The sequence below is a fragment of the Pelodiscus sinensis genome, chromosome 7, assembly GCF_052426305.1.
Source record: "Pelodiscus sinensis isolate ZL-2025 chromosome 7, ASM5242630v1, whole genome shotgun sequence".
In the NCBI taxonomy this organism is placed as follows: domain Eukaryota; kingdom Metazoa; phylum Chordata; order Testudines; family Trionychidae; genus Pelodiscus; species Pelodiscus sinensis.
In genome coordinates, this window is record NC_143058.1 from 11,774,611 (window position 1) to 11,796,047 (window position 21,437).

General features: G+C 44.7%; 1 protein-coding gene across 1 annotated transcript in view; it reads right to left on the reverse strand.

The window, feature by feature from the left end:
* MYLK (myosin light chain kinase) overlaps nt 1-17,699 on the reverse strand; it is a 332,061-nt gene extending 314,362 nt beyond the window's left edge. The window contains exon 1 of the mRNA XM_006137678.5: nt 17,561-17,699. The gene's annotated coding sequence lies outside the window, so the exon portion shown is untranslated. The remainder of the gene's footprint in view (nt 1-17,560) is intronic.
* Nucleotides 17,700-21,437: the final 3,738 nt, after the last annotated feature.

The following is a 21,437-nucleotide window of genomic DNA, read 5'->3' on the forward strand; positions in this document are numbered from 1 at the left end:
GCGAGGGGAAGGGACAGGAAGGACTGGGTTCAGGGCTTCTCATTGGTCAGATTTACTTTTATGGTGGATTTTATGGACCTCTTTAGGTTCTGGGGTGGGGACAAAAATAAGGGAGTTAGTGTGTGGGACAGGGCTGCCAGTGAGTGGGATATGGTTGGGGGTGCAGGATCTGGGAAGGAGGTAGGTTGCAGAAAGGGGAGAGGTTGCAAGACCTAGGTAGGAGGTACAGTGCAGAAGCAGGCTGGGAGTAAAGTGTCTGGACAAGGGGAGGGAGCAGGAGTAAGGGATAGTATAGTGTGTGGCCAGGAGGGAGGGTTCAGGAGCAAAAGTGGATGCAGTTGCTCATGGGGGTAGGGTGTCTGGCCAAGAGGGAAGGTGCAGGAGTGGACTTTGGATAGGGGGTTGGACCTCCCTGGTCTGGCACCCTTGGTACCTGACTGGTCCCAGATGAGGGATTTTTCCAGACTAAAGGAGGTCATGTCAGGCCACTGCTGCCATGCCCCCTGCCCCCAACTGGGCTTCCTGCCTCCCCTGCACCCCTGCCTCGGTTCCCTGAGTCTCCCACAAACTAGTTGGTTCTGAATCTCACGCCACTCACACTCCCTTCCACCCACAACCCAGCTGGACTTCACACTGCCTGCACTCCTCCCCCCTTGCAACTCAGCTGATTCCCCCACCCCACAACTCAGCTGGATCTCACGCTGCACTCCCTCCTCCCCAACTCAGCTGAATGGCAAGTCAGTTTCCTGACTTCCCCTCCTCCTAGCTGCTTGCATTTGCTCTCTACACCAGGAAACACCTCCCCCTGCTCCTATTGGCTGGATTCCTAGCAGCAGGGAAAGGTTTCAGGAAATGTCCCTCCATGCTCTTGTTCCCCCATTCGAGGGAGGAGGAGGGGGAATTAGCAGCACGCAGCAGCTTCTAACTGCGTTTGGAGTCCAGGGGCTTTCCGGGACACTTCAGTGCTGAGTGGGGCCCTGGGACAGGACATCAAAAATTGGGACTGTCCTGGGAAAATTGGGGTGGCAGCAGGCCATAAGAGAGATCCAATTTGGGAATATTTTAATTAAGTTCCTCTACCTGTGAGTAAGACAGGCATGCGTGCAAAATGCTAACAGTGCAACAAAGAAATACAAGGCCTAGTTGTCTGAATGAAACAACATCATGAGAAGTGTTTCTTTTTGGGGAAAAAAAATGCATTGAAGATGATGAAAGGAACATGTCTGAACATGCAGACTTTTCAGATTGGTAAACTTTTTAATTTCATACTACTTTAAGGACTGCTTGTCTTCCTTCTGGACTATACTTGAATTCTCATGTTGACCAAAAAAATGTAGTTGCTACTCTCTGGCGTGATCATTTTTGATGCAACTGTCATAAAAAATAAATAGCTGAAATAGACAGATCTTCCTTTCATAATTTCATCTTTCAATAAGTACTGTGTGTCAGTGAATGCAATCAGTAATACTGATCACTTAGTTTGGAAATAATTAAATAACTTTATTGACATATTTTGTTTAGGAAAATCCATCCTCAACATACAGTATTCTGAAGACTATCCACCTTCAAGATCATCATCATTTTCTATAGTTTCAGAGGGTATGTCCACACTACGCCCCTAGTTCGAACTAGGGGGGGTAATGTAGTCATACGGAGTTGCAAATGAAGCCCGGGATTTGAATTTCCCGGGCTTCATTTGCATAAAGCCGGCCGGCGCCATTTTTAAATGCCGGCTAGTTCGGACCCCGTGCTGCGCGGCTACACGCGGCACGGACTAGCTAGTTCGGATTAGGCTTCCTAATCCGAACTAGCTGTACACCTCATCGAACTAGCTAGTCCGTGCCGCGTGTAGCCGTGTGGCACGGGGTCCGAACTAGCCGGCATTTAAAAATGGCGCCAGCCAGCTTTATGCAAATGAAGCCTGGGAAATTCAAATCCCGGGCTTCATTTGCAACTCCGTATGACTACATTACCCCCCCTAGTTCGAATTAGGGGGGTAGTGTAGACATACCCAGAGTTATCTGCCAATGATAGAGTTTCATGTTTGCCACATAGTCACAATACATCACGTGTGGCAAAAGGAAAAAACCTCCATCATTTAGAAACAACCTTAGATAAGTTTGTGATAAAAACCAGCAGATTACAAGAGGTAATTGATAAAAAAAAATGCCTGGTTTGTTTATGCAATAAACTCTTTCTGTCTGATTGAGAACCCACACTTCATTAACGTGGTTCAGTCATTAAGACCAGGATACAGTCCACCCAACAGAGCATATGCCGCAGGCAAATGGCTGCATAAAATGTATGAAAGAGAAATTGAGCAGTGTGCAAAAAGTCTATAGGGTAATATTGTTAACCTGCATCTTGATGAGTGGAGCAACATCCACAATGATCCTGTTGTATATGCTTGTGTGACAACAGAAGGGAATGTCTTCCTTGCTTGTGTGACAACAGAAGAAGGGAACGTCTTCCTTACAGAAACAATTGATGCATCAGGAAAAGCACACACATAGCAGAATATTCATAAGTTATTATAAATTGTGAACAAATTCAAATGTCTAGTACACAGCAGATAAGTGATTTTGAAAAAGGGTTGCAATACATTTCCCATCATTTGGAGTCTTTAAAGCAAGGTCGGATTTCTAATAGGAGGCCAGATGATATGATCAAAATAGTCCCTTCTTGCCTTAAAAGGCAAAGTGCAGTTGCCTTGGTTGAAACAGATTTACTGATGGGGGATTCAGGAGGGAAAAATATTGTGTAAATTATACATGGCAACTTAACTCATCCCTCACCAGAAATTAGCTGTTGGAGAAAAATATAGGGACTTTCTGCCTGCTGGCCTGCACCATCATGCCACAGGAATATAAGAATTTTTATCCTTAAGAAAATGTAATATTTTTACCCAATTCTGCACCAAAAGATATTGTACTATCATCAAATATTAGCACTCTCCTATGATAGAAATACAGGCAGTCCCCGGGTTACGTACAAGATAGGGACTGTAGGTTTGTTCTTAAGTTGAATTTGTATGTAAGTCGGAACTGGTACATATTGTAGGGGAAACTCTAGCCAAACATTTCTCCAGAGCTCAGTTTTATTCTCCCACACCTCACTTCCCTCAGTCCTTTATTCTCAAGCTGAGGTGTCTGCTGAGAAAAGCCGCTCCGCGTCTCCCTGGTCTGCTGGGGGGGGGGGGGGGGGGCGCTAGCTTCGCGTCTCCCTGGTCTGCTGGGGGGAAGCAGCTAGTGTGGGGTTGCCTCACCCCATTTGTAAGTAGGGATCTGATGTAAGTTGGATCCATGTAACCCGGGGACTGCCTGTATAGCAAGTATTTCTCACTATGTAGCCTGGTGTTTGCTATCCACTTACATCCCTTCAGGTCCATTGTTCCTACTGAGGGAGTGCTGTCTAACAGAAGGCCTGGGAAATAGGATTCCCAAGTTCCAAGTTCTGTGTTTGACTCATCTTTACCTTTAAATCATTTTACCTCATTTTGGCCATGTCTAGACTGCAGGCTTCTTTTGGAAGAGATCTTCCAAAAAAACTTCTTCCAAAAGAGAGAGTCCACACAAAAGCACACTGAAAAAGTGATCTGCTTTTTCGAAAGATAGCATCCACACTGAATGTACGTTATCTTGCATTTAAGCTGTGATTATCAGGGCTCACTGAGCCGCAACGAGCCCCACTCGCCAGCCATGCTGTCCGGCATTCTGCGCATGCACAGATCGTTCTGCGCATGCGCAGATCGCCTGAACCCGGCTCTTCTGGGATGTAATCTACTTGCCACGAGCGAGTAGATTGCATAGATTGTCGAGCCCTGGTGATTACTATGGACAGAGTGGACACTAGGGCACCTGTGCTTTTTCCTCTTCTTTTGAAAGAACCCCCTCTTCCCAGTCCACACACGCCTTTTTCCAAAAGAGCTCTTTCGGAAAAATGCTTCTTCCTTGTAGAAAGAGGATTACCAATGCCGGGAAAACCCCTCTTTTCTTTTGATTTCCTTTTGGAAGAACATGACTGCAGTGTGGATGTAATTAAGATTTTGTTGGAAAAACGAGTTACAACAAAACTCTGTAGTGTAGACATACCCTTTGTCTCAGTTCTCCATCAACAATTCCATATTGTCACCAGGTGGGCATGCCTGCCCCTCCCAGGGATAGGGTGTTAGGGCTTTAAGACCTCTCAAAGAGTGCTCCACCCCCACATGCATATTGGCTCCTATGGCCCAGGGCCAATAACCACACTTTGTGAGGCAGTCTGGCCTAATGGCCACAGTCAATAAAAACCACTCCCTTCTCTCAGGGTAGTGCTGCCTAGCAGCCAGACTCAGTAATAACATTGTTCTCAGGGCAGAGTTAGCAGCCCCAGTCACAGAGCTACTATCAATGCCCCTTCACACAGGACAGCATGGCCTAGCAGCCACAGTCAATGGGAACAGTTGTAGCACCCCTACCAAGGTTAACAGGGAGGAGGAAGGGGGACCTGGTCCCACCCTCTCCCGTGGGTCCCAGCCCAAGGCCCTGTAAGTGGTAGAGTAGTCCATCACTAGCTCATCAGGGAATCCACTCAAAACACACTGAGCTCTCAGGGAGGGTAACACCCGATCCAGGGCTACTTCCTACCTAACTCACTGTTTCAATCTTCTTCACTGCTTTCCCCCAGACTGGATGCTTTTCCAACCTGCCTCATTGACTGGCCTCCGCAGTTCAGCCCTTTCTGCAGAGCTCTAACAGCACCTCCTTCCCCAGTGGCAGTCAGTCCAGACTTAGCTGCTCCACAGGCCTTTTATAGCTGGCCTCCTTCTGGGCTGTGGGGGCAAGGCCTTCTCAGAAAAGTAACCAGGGTTAACCCTAGCAGACCCAGTGCAGGGCTGGTACGCCCTGTCATACACATTTATAAGCTAGGATGGTCTCAGGCAGTATCACCAGGCTCACTGAGATATTATTATTAATTATTATGGTAGTGCCTAAAGACCAATTGAAAGTGATACCTTATAGTGCTAGAAACTGTAAAAATACAGATTACCTGACAATCCCATGGTGAAAGAGCTTGCAATTTAACAGACAAGGTGAAAAAGATATATACAAAACCTTTATTCCAGTGTGGTAAATATGGTTTTTACAGTGACACAAAAAGGGATGCTTATTACTGTACTAGCAGAGTAAGTCTTCTCTTTCCCCTCAACAACTTATTTAAGATGCTGAGCTGCAGAATGATGAAGAATTCATGAATGTGAAAATCTGCCAAAAGCATTAGAGAAAGTTTACAAACATTGATCTGAACTGAACCCTGTTAATACCATTTCTAAGACATTGAAATATCTGGAAAACAAGCTTAAAGATAGAACGTTATCAGAGAGCAGAGCAATGCTGGCCAAGGAATGTTTCCAGATAAGTTTACAAAATGCAAACTAATAAAAACTACTGGCAAGTGGCAACTATTAATTTTTACACTATTGGAGAAGATAGGCCACTCGATTAGTGCACGGTTTGTTAACACTAACTGAAATTGGCTAAACAATATAATCTATTTAAACATATTTCATTTAGCAAATAACTTGGACCCTAATTCATTTTGAATGCCTTCACATCTTCCATATGTGTCTGCCTCGCATAAACATTTCTATATGGCTTCTGATGAACACTGGTTTCCCGTTTGATATCAGCACATTTCTTTATGGAGGAAGGATGGTCTTGTGGTTACTGCACAGGAATGTTTATCAGGAACACGAGGGTTCTATTCGTAGTTGTATCCAGAGACTTCTTGCGTTACCACAGGGAAACCACTTAATGGCTCTGTTTCCACTTCTATAAAATTGGAATAACAAGGTTCACCTGCTTCTCAGAGTGCTACAGCACTATTTTACTAATGAATAAGTCATAAGAGATTCTGGGATGGAATGTACCACTTAAATGTGTAGTATTTATTGTATACTATGTGTGTACAGAGGAGTACGTGCAACATTAAGAGTTTCTCTATATAGTATCACACAGAGATTGTGCTTAATAGCATGTATCAATGGCTCCAACACAGGATTAAAATACTAATCCGTGACTGCCATGCAGTAAAAATGCAGGATGCTATCAGAAATATTCTTGATATTGACCTGCTTTCTTGTGGAAATGACAGTCCACACATTAGCAAAACAAACAATTTTTCCTATGCAGCAGCATTCCAGATTATTACGAACTATAGACTAAAATCAAACTCTGAAAAAGACTGCAGTACTGGTAGGTGTACCAGATGATACAAGTCACTTTCTATTTTTCTATTAAGCCACATGTAATGCATTAGTAGCTCTTCATGATGCCAACCTTTTGAAAAAAATCCTTCAAGACTTCACAGAGAAACCTCCTGCCAGCTTGCCAACCAATCTAAAGTTTGCCACATGATTTACCACAGAAGTATGCAGATTAATGCTCTTCTACAGACAGGATAATTTACCACTCTGGCCACTGTCTCAGAGAATCAAATGATAACTGTATATTATCGACCCATTTTCAAAAACATGAGTTGGAGTTTTCTTCCAACATGCAGCCACCATTGCATTCAATTTGTATTTAACTCATTTTATTATAGACTAAGAAAATGCGCAAATTATGGAAGGTGAATATGGGGGAGGGCCAAGAAGGGAAGGCGAGGGAGAAAAAGAAAGAAAATACCATAGTTTAGACCAAAACTAAATTACAGTTACTTGGAGAGAGGGGAAAAAAACCACTGAATGGTCTCATATTGGTTGAAGAGCTTCAAATTCTTATTTTTAAAAAAGATGAATAAACTACAGATATTAATAAAGATATCCAAAAATCCAAACAGCATACAAAAACAGGCTTTTTCCGTCAACTCCATCATCTCGAACCACTTCATTGTGGTCAAATGTAGCTGAAACTCTACTGGAAGACAGGAAGTTACGTTCCTCATTAAATTAAAAAAAAAAAATCAAGAAAGCTGTATTTCCAGTCTTGTGGGATAAAACAAACAACCTGCTGGCAGGAAAAGATAGCATAAAAAACTCCATTTATAATTAGTTGCTCTTTAAGATTATGATGAAATCTTTGTCCTGAGCTTCTGTTTAGCTTCACAGTAACTTAACTTTCACAGCCCTAGAAGAAAGTTTGTTATTTTTGCTTCTTGGTTTGTTGTAAAACCTTCTCTGTATCAAAGATGGAGCAAAAAGCAACTACAGGTTGAACCTCTCTCAACTGGGACTCTCTGGTCAGGCAACATCAATGGTCTGGCAGGATCACGGCTGTTGCTAGACCAGAGAGACCCAGTGGAGGGCCCAGGTCAGGAGCCCTGCAAGGGCTAAGAACCCAGCTAGGCTGGCTGCAAGCGGCTGGGAACCCTGCTGCGGGAGTCTGGCTGAGCCAGTGGCAGGGCAGCCGGAATACCAGCAGGCTCCAGCAGGGCAGTGGTCTGCTGCGGTAGGCCAGGAACTAGACTGCAGGACTGCTGGAGCCAGGAGCCCCAGAAGCAGGGCTGGTGCTGCGCCAATAGAGTTGGCAGGGTCACAAACCCTGACAGCTGAGCAGCAGTCTGCCACGGCGAGGATGGAAGTCCTGGTGACAGGGTTGGGGGGCTGGGAGCACCAGCGGTGGGGCAGTGGTTTGCCACAGTGAAGCTGAATGCCCCAGCGGCGGGACTATGGGCTGCTGTGGCAGGGCAGCTTGCACGTGGGGAGCCCACTGGGAGGCCAGACTAGGAGCGGAGCCAGGCTTGAGGGCCAGTGGCAGTGGGGCAGAAATGACCTCCCCTGGTCTGGCAAAATATCTCCATCAGGATCACTCAGGTCCTAAGGGTGCCGGACCAGGGAGATCCAACCTGTAGAAGTGTCTGAAAATATTCCTAACAATCAGCTATTAAAAATCTATATCTCCCCCCAAACTTTTTATACATAGTGTTTCCCATGTAAGAGAACTAACCAACACGCAAAATAACTTTGAAAAGCTACATAATTAAGTTTTGTCTGTCACTAAACAACAGATAATGGATAAGAATAGATATGCCCTTGACATTTTACTCTTTTATAAGAAAAAAAAGCACATACGTTACATTTGTTAGGTTTCCTGCAACAACATCAATGATGGCACCTCTAATGTTGTGTTATATAGCTTCACATTAGGAGCACTATCGAATGATTATGTATAGAAACTTTGAAAATGCTATGTTCAGGCAGCGCTTGATGAGAGAGAAGAAGGGGGAGGAGTAAAGCCTGACGACTGCATCCTCTCTTTTCTCCCCTTTTTTTAAATGTTTTCTACTTTCCAATTCTTTGTGTTCTAGAGTCTCTAAATGATTAGCTGAATTAAGATGCCCATGTATAGCGGAAAACATTACGGTCCAACAGACAGTACCGGGATCTGACTGTCAGGAGATCTGGCAGCGTTGCAGTTACTAATCTGCTGTGTGATCTTGGACAAGCCATTTTCCTGCTGCATGCCTTGATTTTCCCCATCAATAAGATAGGAATATAATAGAAAACTAAATTCTCCTTTGCAAAGTGCAATATGATGAAAAGCACTATACCAGTGGCTCTTAACCTTTCCAGACTATTGTAAACCTTGCAGGTTCTGATCTGTCTTGTGTACCCCCAAGTTTCTCCTCACTTAAAAATTATTTGTTTGCAAATCAGACATAAAATAAACCCTAAGTTTCACAGACCAATATTATTGTAAAAATGCTTACTTTTTAACCACATAATTATAAAATAAATCAATTGGAATATAAATATTGTACTTGCATTTTAGTGTACAGTTTATACAGCAGAAAAAATAAGTCACTGCATGAAATTTTAGTTTTAACTGACTTTGCTAGTGATTTTCATGTAGCCTGTTGTAAAACTGTGCAAATATCTAGATAAGTTGATGTACTCCATTGAAGACCTCTCTTTACCCACAGGGATACACATACCCCTGTCTGGGAAACACTGCACCATGCAATATAAGAGCTTTGTAATAGTATTATTCTAAACAGGGCCCTTTTAATCCAGCCAATACAGGATACACTCAGATACAACACAGGATATTCACATTTAACTGATCATTATGACAATGAGCAATAACAATGACATTGTCGTTGGCTAAATTTAGAGGTGATTAAGGACCAGTGTTCACAGACTTCCTCCACAGTAATATTTGCTGGGTCAGTTTCTGTGTGATGTGCTTAATTCATTCTCGAGTAGCCAAATCCTGAAAGCTACCTTCAGCTTTGCCAAGGCACTACTCAGGCAAATTTCCCAATGACTCAGTGAGATGGACTCCCTTCATCCAACATGAAACTCACGTGAGCCCATCTTTACTACTGTAAATCATCCACTGAAACACTGAATCATGATACAGACAATTTACTAGGAACTTAAGGCAGAATTAACTTGCATGGCTCTCCACCAGGGACTAGATGACACGGTTAAGGCACAGCCCTGAGTAAGGCTCCTGTGGATTTTAACAACCTTTCCTCTTCCTTACACAGATTATCTCAGTGAACAACAATTGAGACAGACAGGGAGGACTTATTTTAATTCCTCCCCACTGCCCCCGCCCCGCTTTTTTTTTTTTTTAAGTATAACAGCTAACTGGAAACTAGCAGTCAATGTGTATTCTGATTGCTGTGGCACACCAACTATATCACCAAGTATGGTCAGGTAGTTTTGAAAGTACCATTGGCTCTCCGAACCAGCCAAATCCCATGCATACAAACCACACTTCTTGACTGAAGAATTAATAACAAGGGCAAATAAATACTTGGCAAGCAAATAAATTGATTCCAAGATGAGGTTAAGACAACAGATAAGACTAGAAAGCAAGTTGCTCTTCTTGCACTATATATAGAGTTCTGAAAGAGCAGATGAAGGTAATGAAATTTAGCAATACTGGAGTCATTATACACAAACATGTGACAGCAAACTGAGGGGGAACAATTCAGTGAGAGATTACTCTGAATGTGCTCTGTAATACAAACTTTTAACTGCATTTGACAGGAGGTGCATCTCATTGCTTTCATTCAGAAGACAACTTCACGCTTGAAACTAGAAGCATCAAGGGGAAGAAAGGGGCAGGAAGATTGCAGCCTCCAGCCTTTATTTCCTGAACTATTAATTAAAGCATAACCAATTCCACTATATGAGACATCTGATCCTGTGTGCTTATTCTGAAGAATTCCTACAGAAGCCAGTGAGGATGTCTAAGCACCTGCACCTGCATCCATATTCATGCACCTGTGATTTTCAAAGATGAAAAGGGCCGATAACTTCAGCATTTCAGACACTCAAGCAACTGCTACATAGGTGTCTAAATACAGATACCGGTGACAATCTATAGGCATTACGTTTCAAATTATGCCCTAAATTTCCATTTCTTTTCCTTGATTCTATTCACAAAGCATTGGTCAGACATCTTTCAAGATGTTTATCCTAAATCGGTGTTCCAACAGATGGAAGATTCTTTGATACATGGGGGATTCAGATGTAAATAATGCACAAAGGCACTTTAATTAAATAAACAGTCTGGGGGGAGAAGCTCCTGTAGACCCTCTTAAAACCTTAAATCCTGCAAGCTGGATGAACAAAAGATAGATTAAGCTCACATGTTAAATTCCAGTAAACCTGAAAAGCCTCAGTTAATAAATCACTAAGAGAAAGTTTCTCTCAGAACCTCCCACTCGACAGAAGTGCAAGCTAAATTTATTCCAGAACTTCAGAGTGTAATTTTCAGGATGCAGCTGTCTCCCCCATGGACTTCTAATCTCTGAAAAACAAGCCCTCAATTGCTTATTAAGGGCTTCAGTATACTCTTACTTACATCAGTGCAACTCCATTGATTTCAGATTCTCGTCATTGAGAGAAACAGCAGCACCTGAGAATCTCCAGAGAGACTCCCCCCAAAAGAAAAGACACTCCCCCCCCAGTTGATAAATAATTATGAACACATGAAATTTACTTAGCTAAAGTTTCCACTACAGGTTGAACTTCACTAGGCTCACACCCTCAGGACCTGACTGGTGCATAACCAGAGACTTTGCTGAACCAGGAGAAGTCAATATTGTCTAGCAGTATTACCAATACTTTCACTGCTTCCTGGGCTGTTAGAAGACATTCAGGGGTAAATCAGAGCTAAACAACAGCACAGAATACGGAGAGTCAGGATTGATGGCAGTAATCAAGCTTTATGGGACTGTGGCAAATTTAGCCACATCCATGTTAAGTGGACTTCTGGCTTACTGAAATCTTGCTGGACCCTGGATGTTGCCAGACCAGAGAATGCCGGACAAGAGAGGTTCAACCTGTCATTTAAGTGGGAGTATTGCCTGCATTAGAACTATTGGCTTGAATTAGAAGTTAGCTCCTGTGAAGCACTACTGTGACAGAGTTTAAGTATAAGAATAATTTAAGCATAGTGGTCTTGGCATATATATTTATTACAAATTAGCACTGTCTCTTCTCTATGACATGACACATGCCATGGTGTTGTAGTAGCCATGTTGGTCCCAGATATACAGTAGTAAGAAAAGGTGGGTGAAGTATCATCTTTTATTGAACCAAATTTGGTGAGAGACAAGCTTTGGAACTTATGCAGAGTTGTGTAAACACAAAAGCTCTTCACTCATACCAACAAATGTTGGTCCAAATAAGAGATATTACATCACCACCTGGTCTCTCTTTGCTACTGTGAAACACACTCAGGCTCAAACCAAATCCCTGAATCTGAACAAATGCTAATTTGCGGAGCAAAGAGGGGCTCAGAATACAAATCTTGGCCACAATCGGTCTACTGATCTGACCCCAAAATTCTTCCTATACCCATCTTCCATCTACCAATATTTATTTATGGCACGTATCACCATAGCTCCAAGTGCTTGTTGATTCCATCACTCCCAGATTGAGTGTTTTGGAACTGTCTCCAAATCCTCAGATCTATTTGCATCAGTAATTAGCTTTAAGAGGTTCTGAAAGTAATTTGTAATTGTTGATTTCTAATCTCTCTAGCACTGCACATTTAGCCTGTTTGTCTTGATTAGAGCTCTTTGTTGCCTCTAAGACTACGTCTACACTGGCAGCTTCTTGTGCAAAAACTCTTCCCAGAAGAGAGCGTCTACACTGGCATGTGCTTTTGCGCAAGAGCATCCTTGCCACTGTAGACGCTCTCTTGTGCAAGAAAGCTCTGATGGCCATTTTAACCATAGGGCTTTCTTGCACAAGAAATTCATGTTGCCTATCTACACTGGCCTTTTGCATAAGAACAGTTGTGTGAAAGGGCTTATTCCTGAGCAGGAGCGTCAGAGTTCTGGTGCAAGAAGCCCTGATTTCATACATTAGAACGTCAGTTTACTTGTGCAAGAACACGCGGCCAGTGTAGACAGGCAAGTTTTTGCACAAGAGCGGCCGGCCACTTTTGCACAAGATCACGCCAGTGTAGACATAGCCTAAGAGTAGAATCTCTGCCCAAAGGAAGCCCTAAAGCTCTAGTAGGAACACAAAACAAAAACAACAAAAACTAACAAACCTCTCCCAAAAATAGGGCCAAGACCAATAAAGAGCTGTGTGTTATTTTCTGAAACCTATCCTGAGCAAATGCAGTAAGGCCCCCCCCCCCCCCCCCCCCACACACACACACACACTTTCAACCTTACACAGGCAAGTCAGATGAATCTTACTAAACAATTCCCTTCATTCTCTCTGGCATCATACAGTAGGGCAAGTACACTTAGGGAAGACACATCAGATGCTTGTAACTGTAGAGTATCAAGTTCCAAATTTCCTTGGCAGCAGACCCTTTGAGATTTCCGTACAAAACTAATAAAGATTAGGGTGATGACATTAACTGGAGTTGAGCCTTTCATATTTACATATTATCCTAACTGTGGTATGCCTTAACCATGTTCTTGAAGCATCGAAAGCAGCACGCTCTATTACAGCAAGCCACAGTAGCACATCTCCTTGTAGGAAACAGTCTACTACTGGTACTAGCTAATGGAATTACTCCTATAACTCAAATGATGGAAGGCTGAGTTATGGGGATGGAGTTTCATACTCTGCTGAGGCAGGGGTTAATTATGGAAAGATTATATTGAGTATTCGGCAATAAAACTTAAATGCAGATAATAACTAATGCTCTAAAAATGTTTCCTCCTTAACTCTATACAGAGAAAAGTAAGCTTCATATTGGGGTGGATCAAACTGAATATTACAGAAAAATGCCAGGTGTCAGAAAGTTACTAGTAAATATAATATAGATCCGTTGTTCTCAAACTTCATGGTACTGCAACTCCCCTTTCTGACAACAGAAGATCTCAGTGCTCAGGCTACAAGCTCCCTGCTTAAGCTGAAATCCTTGTGCTGCAGCTTTGACGATAATGATACAGGTCTATCACATCATGACTGATTTGAAGAAAGTAAATAAGGAAAAGTTATTTACTCCTTCCCATAACACAAGAACTAAAGGGGTCACCAAATGTAATTAATAAGCAGTAGGTTTAAAGCAAATAAAAGGAAGTATTTCTTCACACAATGCAGAAACAACCTGTGGAACTCCCTGCCAGAGGATATTGCAAAGGCCAAGACTATAATAGGGTTCAAAAAAGAACAAGATAAATGAATGGATAATGGGTCTATCAAAGGCTATTAGGATGGCAGAGATGGTGTCTCTAGCCTCTGTTTGTAAGGACTGGGAATGGGCAACGGGATGGATCACTTGATTATTTTTTCTGTTTATTCCCTCTGGGGGTCTAGCATTAGCCACTGTCAAAAGACAGGATACTTGATTAAATGGACCCTTGACCCAGTATGGTTGTACTTATGTGGAGCTCCACTACCCCGAGTGGGCCAAAGCACAAGAGCTTCAGCCACAAGCAAGGGGCCTGTAATCTGAGTGCCAACTCTCAGAGCTGAAGCCTTTAGGCTTGGGCTTTGATCTCAAGCGGGTGGGGCTTCAGCTTTGCCCCGGGCCCCAACAAGTCTAATGCCAATCCTGGCAACCCCCTTGAAATGGGGTTCTGGCTCACAGTTTGAGAACCCCTGTAATAGATTAAAAGAAAGACATCCTTCCAATTCACATGACACTCCTAAAATCTATCAGTTATTTGTAAGCTTCCTGGCTGTGAGAGGGGAAAGATTCCAAGCTGCTAACCAAGGTATGTTCATCAAATACAGAAACAATCCAAGCAGAGGGAAAAAACAGTTGTTGGAAATGTATTCAACATGTAGGTGCAAAGTGTGCCCCTATATCCAGAGCCAACATGGTTCCACCGCCAAGGAGCAGAGGGCAACATTCAGGAGGAATAGAACTCATTGCAGATCAGTTAGCCTAGCTCAGCTGGGGCTCCTTGCCTGGAAGCATTTATGGGCAGGGTAAGGTGGAACCCAATATAGCATTTATCCTCCAGTCATTTCCCCTGTAGAGCCATGCTCTATGCCAGGGGCAAGCAATTAAAAAACCAGTTACTTACGCCTCTACAGGTATCAAGTGATTACAGCTCTCGTTGGGCATGGATCCCAGCAAGGACTGGGACACTGCTTCCTGCTGCTTTTCTATTGGCTGTGAACATTGATCTGTAGCTAACAAGAACTGTGACCACCCAATACCTGCAGAGGTGCAGGTAAATATAGAGGGACTAACCTTGTGGACCAGATCCATCCTACAGGCCAGAATTTGCCCATCCCGCTCTCTCTGGCACAATTCTGCTGCCACTCCTCAGCCTAGAAAGGAATATTTCTCCCTATGCATCTCTTGGCACCCAATAAGAATACTTGGTCTGGGGACCGTATATCCAGTTTATAGACAAGGAACAGATAATTTAGGGGGAGGGGGGATTTCCAGACTCTGCTAGTCAATTTCATGCCATTCCATCCCCATTTCCACCCAGGAAGTGATGCCAAACTAATGGCTAAATGTGCATGACAGGAGACAGGAAAATGAAGTGAAAAAGAATTCCCAAGTGTATTACTCCATGGAATAAAATTAGAGCGATAAGAAGTAATTTCACCTCCCAGCAAGCTAATAATTTTAAGTATCCCACTCCCTTCCACCCCTATGTATGCATTATATCTGAATAAGGTTAACAATTTAACCCCTGAATGCCTCAGCTCAGGACTTTGTGCAACACAGTAAAAGTTACATTATGAACAGTACACAATATTACAATTAAAAAAAACTTAAATTCAAAGGGTCTATTGGGAGAAATATTTCTATGTATCTGAACACATACACTTCTTTATATTTTAAAGATCCAAAAGATGTTTGATTGAAAGTTGTGTTGGATTGTAATTACTACCTCACTGAAATATGCTCTAAATAAGTCTTTGCCACTACCAAACAAAAGATTTTTTAAATTAATCATTGATAAAAGGATATGCTGTGTTATTTGTTTTTCAAAATGATTAATTTCTGGTAATCTGGTAGTCCTTTTGCCTTCAGGGGAAGCCCTAACGCTTGTGGTAGGAAAACAAAACAAAAAATACCCTCTCCAAAAATACAGGGTCAGAACAAACAGAGATCCATGTGATAGTTTCTGAGATCTTGCCAGGGGATGTAGTGAAGACCAGGGCTTTAACAGGGATTAAAAAAGAACTAGATAAATTCATGGAGGTTAGGTACATCAATACTTATTAGCCAGGATGGGTAGGAATGGTGCCCCTAGCTTCTGTTTGTCAGAGGCTGGAAATCAATGCAGGAGAGGGATCATTTGATGATTATCTGTGGTGTTCACTCCCTCTGTGGCATCTGACATTGGTGATTGTTGGAAGACAGAATACTGGGCTAGATGGACCTTTGCTCTAACCCAGTATGGCCATTCTTATGTTCTTATCTTGAGCAGTGTCCACAACTCCAGTGAGACTTTTTGCAACAGAAAGGACTGCAGCAACAGTGTGATTTCTGAAGAGGTCTTAATAGTTTTGTAGGAAACCAAGATTCTGGATCTTCCAAATGCTTAGGTACATGCTTCACTCTACTTATGCAAGAAGTACCTGTTGACTTCAGCAGTTCTACTCAAGTATCCAGTTCTTGTTCATCAGTATTTTGGCATTAAGACCTGAAGCATGAATTGTATTTTTCTAACACTGCCACTTTGGTATTAGGGTACAAACCAAGACAGATCTCAGATGTAATCACTCTAGCTCTATTTACATCAATCACTCTAGCTCTATTTACATCAATGATTTTTTATTTTGATGGAGTGGGGGTGATTTACACCAGGGCTGTGTCTAGACTGGCCAGTTTTTCCGGAAAATCAGACGCTTTTTTGGAAAAAACTTTCCAGCTCTACACTGGCCGCTTGAATTTCCGCAAAAGCACTGACTTCCTACTGTAAGGAATCAGTGCTTTTTTGCAGAAATACTATGCTGCTCCCGTTTGGGCAAAACTCCCTTTTGCGCAGAAGGGCCAGTGTAGACAGCTGAGATTTGTTTTCCGCAAAAAAGCCGATCGCGAAAATGGTGATCGGGGCTTTTTTGCGGAAAAGCACATCTAGATTGGCCACGGACGCTTTTGCGGAAAAGTGTCCGTGCCAATCTAGACGCGCTTTTCCAAAAATGCTTTTAACGGAAAACTTTTCTGTTAAAAGCATTTCTGGAAAATCATGCCAGTCTAGATGTAGCCTTGATGAATATTTGCCCCTCTGACTTCCTTCCTCCCCCCACGCATGGCACAAGAGCCTTTTCCCCTGTGGCTCCTGCCACCCAGCACACCTTTCTTCCTCAGCATCTCCAGCCTCAGCTGAACATGTCTCTTTATTCCCTCGCTTGACTGCACCATTTAAAGGACACAATAGCGGATTGAGAGAGAAATCAGCTCTGGACAGCCTGGGGGAACAGTTAGTCTGAAAGAAGCTATTCACAAAACCCGACTGGGGCTCTAGGAGGAGTATGTGATACTTTGTGGATATAAAAAGAAATGGCAGTGCGATCTGTGATAGCCAAGGAGGAGCTCTCGGACCTTCGCTCAGCAGAGGAGTTGCAAAGCCCCTGCCCACAAAGCAGCTCCAGGCTCTGCAATGCCACTTCCTGTCGTGTCCCCCCCCCCACTGGCACCTCGCTACGGGCTTCCAAACGGCCCCTCACGCACAGAGGGCGGGGGAAGGGAAGTTTTCATGACCTCTGCTCTAAACCCAGCCGTGATGGCAACCCCCGCGAGTGCATTTCACACAGGCCGTTCTCGAGCCCGCTCCCACAAGCCCTTTATGAACCCGGGGGGCAAGCGGGCTCGCCTGGGAAGGGAAGAGAAGGGAAGCCCTGCAGGGTACCACGTACTCACACACCAGAGGAAAGTGCAGCCCAGCCCTCCGCCCCGGGGCTTCCCGAGCTTAGCGCGGGCTCGGCTCGCTAGGGGCTGAAGGGACACGAGTTAGCCAGAGAGCTCCGCGCGCACCGACCCGTTTGCAGAAGTGACTCCCCAGCCTGCGAGCCGAGGCGCTGGAAGAGCGGTACTCCAAGCGGAAGGCTGGTCAGACCCAACCTGCGCCTTGGCTCGCCGCCCGCACCGGGCTCTCCAGCAATCCGAAGGGACGGGTCAGGAAGGGAGCAGCGGCGAGACCCGGGGAATGAATGAGCAAAGAGGGAGTTACTCACCGCGATCCGCCGCCACTGCTCAGGGAATCCTCCTGGGGGAAGAGGGACACACACGGAGGAAATTAAGCCAGCTCCCTTCCTCCTCCTGCAGAGTTCCTCAGCTGCACCATGCGAGTGGGGGTTTGAAGCTTCCCTGCCCCTCAGAGCAGCAAGCAACGGGAGGGCAGGCGGATGCCGTCGCTTTAGCAGAACCCTTCTTAGGGTGTGCAGAGGCTGGGAAAGGCGGGTTTTGTGCACGCGCTGGGAAAGTTTCAGAGACTTTTGACAAACGTTGGTGACCTGCGGGGAGGAGGGGTGGCTGAGCGTGCAGCAGAGACGAACACAGCTGCTTGCCTGGTCTGAGACCGCTCAGTACCCAAAGTCCACACCTCCTCCGCAGCTCACAGATCTCTACAACAGGCGGCTCGCTGGGCTCCCCAGAGATCAAAGGAGCACGCAGTTAGGAATCAGACGCAGAAAGAGTCTGATTGGAGAGACAGCAGGGAAAGGAATCCTTCCCGAGAGCACACACAGATCAAAGGCAGCTACAAAGAGAAGTTGCTAGATTGATTCATGGGAAGAGTCTGAGTCCCCTTGTGGCTATAAAAACACTGTCAAATCAAACTTCCTCTCACACCTGTCAGTGTTACAGGCGCCCACTTTGCACAGGTGTGACAACACACGATACAAAGCAGTGGAGAAAACTGAAAGGTTGTTTTCATACCTCTCCAATTCCAGTCTTGCTTCTGTGTGAGAGAAGAATGTGTAAAACCACGAACACAGGATGTTTGAATAGTGATAGAAATGTAGCCGTGTTAGTCAGGGGTAGCTGAAGCAAAATGCAGGACAATGTAGCACTTTAAAGACTAACAAGATGGTTTATTAGACGATGAGCTTTCGTGGGCCAGACCCACTTCCTCAGATCAAATAGTGGAAGAAAGTAGTCACAACCATATATACCAAAGGATACAATTAAAAAAAAATGAACAAATATGAAAAGGACAAATCACATTGCAGAACAGGAGGGGGATGGGGGGGGGGGGGGGAAGGAAGTGTCTGTGAATTGATGATATTAGAGGTAGGGAGAGTGGGATGTTTGTGAGTTAATGGCGCCCTAGGCATTACAGACACTTACCTTCCTTCCTCCCCCCCCCCCCTGCATCCCCCTCCTGTTCTGCAATGTGATTTGTCCTTTTCATATTTGTTCTTTTTTTTTTAATTGTATCCTTTGGTATATATGGTTGTGACTACTTTCTTCCACTATTTGATCTGAGGAAGTGGGTCTGGCCCACGAAAGCTCATCATCTAATAAACCATCTTGTTAGTCTTTAAAGTGCTACATTGTCCTGCATTTTGCTACAGGATGTTTGGGTTTTAATAAACTATTTACAGTTCAAATTAGATTTTAAACTGATATTAATAGACAGAAAAGCACTGAAGAATCCAGAATCTAAATCCTGTTCAGAAAAGTAAATGCAGTCCTGGTTTTAAACCCTAAACATAAATTTTGAAGCTGGATATTCTGAGGGTCACAGCTCACTCCAGGGTCAGGGCCTCCGTCAAATAATCCTTACTTATTACCGAAAAATACTTTACACATATTAAGGAACTAATTGTTTCTTACTGAGAATTTTAATGGTGTAAAGGTCTGAACTGCAAATGTGTAGTGGACAGGGGCACACAAGTGTCAGCTTTAGGATGTGTTCAGGTGTGGTTCCCATCAAAGGCAAACTCCTGGAAATGTGACTCTTAGTTCTGGTTTGTCCCTTTGTTTGTTAAAAGTGGAAGGTAGAAGGATTGCCTCAATGGCGGCCCGTCAATACAGGTGAACTAGGCAGTCGCCTAGGGCACCAAGATAAACGGCTGTTGAGGGCTTTGGAAGTGGGGGTGCCGATCGATCGCGCATTTTGCCTAGGGCGCCAGTTGCTGGCAGCTCGTCTAGGGCCGCTCCTGGATTGCCTCCACTGGATATTTTTGAAACGTACTGGTGCTCTGTCACAGAATGCAATTCTGGCTATAAATCTCCTTTTCTCCCCAGTGTTCCTTAAATTACTCCACATTTAAACATGGTTGCACACACAAAAAAGTGGGATAAAAACAGGCTCCAAATCTGTTTTATTACTTTTAGTGATGCCAGCAGAATTACATTCGTAAGGCTTTAAATATTCATTCTAGTCCTTGGATAAATTTTATGCACAAAAATTAACAATGAGCATCCTTTAAAGGAGGCACTATTGGATATCTCTTTTGCTGGTGTGTCATCTGTCTCACAGCATTAGCTGTTGATAGGTTTGAGGAGCAAGTTACACCACTAGTACTGCTAGTCTAAGAAATCACTCTTAGTTCTCTAGACACAGCGCCACAAAAGGGTGCAGGACTAAACCCCCTTCTTCAGCTGGTTTGAATCATCATCATCTAGAAACAAAACAAAAGCAAACAGAGCCCTGTAAACGAGTCTGACACAGTTCGCCACCAACACGGCCGATGGCCCCCAGTTTATTGGTCGTGCGGGCCAGTCCTGCAGCAACCGGTACAAACCACCACCGAGGCCCGCCCTGTTCCCGTTCCTCCGCTCCCTTTGCTATGCACGCCCGAGGTTGATTCGTCAGCCAGCGGAGTAGGGGGGTTCGGGCCCACCCCTTTTCCGAACCCCGGCCCAGGGCCCTGAAGGCAGGGACTCACGGTCCCTCCCTAGCGGATGGGGGAAGTGCCCCAAAACACACCCGCTCACGGGCTACACGACCCTGCCCTGGGCCGCTTCCTACTGCGCCCTTCCTTAAGGGCCGGCCCCTGCCATGTGTCCCAGCCTCACCTCTCCAGCCTCCTTCCTTCCTGCCTCTCTCCCCCTTCTGCAGTTCCGGCCCCGGATTTAAATCCCCCGCCGGCTCTGCCCCCCCCGTGCGTCACTTCCTCCGCGTTGCCCAGGAGCCCCCCGTCCCCCATGACGTCATCCGCCCGCGCCTCTCTGGCCCCTCCCTTTTGGGCCTCGCCTAGAGGTTCTCCTTGCCTCCTGGCGTTTCCCGCGCCGAGTCCCGGCTCGGCAGCGCGGCCCGCCGTATCGGGGCCATGCTGGCTCCCCACCCCCCGGCGTGTCTGTCCGTCGTCCCCCCGAGCACCCCGAGTGCGGGGCGGGAGCGCCCCGTCACAAGCCCAAATTCCATAATCTGTGTGTCTTCAATGGCTGTTTAAATAGAACCCCTTCCATTATGCACACTTACAAGTGTTTGGCACAAGAGAGGGAGCTTTTATGCACCCACTCACGCACACAGGACTGGTCTTAGATGCTGGTTAGCTGAGGCATGGAAAAAGCATAAGTAATGGCAGCACCTTTGGGGATGGAGGTCTCATCTGTCCAGCAGCTTTGACCAAGTGTCCAAGATAGGTGCCACTATCACCACTTATGCTTCTCTGAACCCTGAGTTCCACTTTCCTCAGCTAGTGGTGCAATCTTCTCCAAAGGCATCAGGAAGAAATGAAACATTTTCCTTCCCAGTTGCTCAAATCTGGGGGGAGACAGATGGTACTCTCCACAGATCCCTACCTCGTGAGATATCAAAATGAGATGGTACTCTTCAATGCTTCACCTTCTTGGGATGACAAAATGAGATTATGAGATGTCAAAACAAGGCCACCCTTAAAACAGATTCTGCAGATGTTCAAAAGATGATCATAAAGGTTCTACTAAGCTCCTTGGTCTTGGCTTAGCTTCACTAGGTTTTGGATATAGCCGTGGCAAGGCTGGATTAGGACATAGACACATCTTGCACCTCAGCTGTCGCAGTCCTGCAATGACATCTTAATCTCACTTCTTTTGATTTGAAAGATTATTCCAGCCTTCACAATCATAAAGGAAACATGTTCTGAGTGTGTCACCAAGAAAGTGACATTTGCCTTTAAT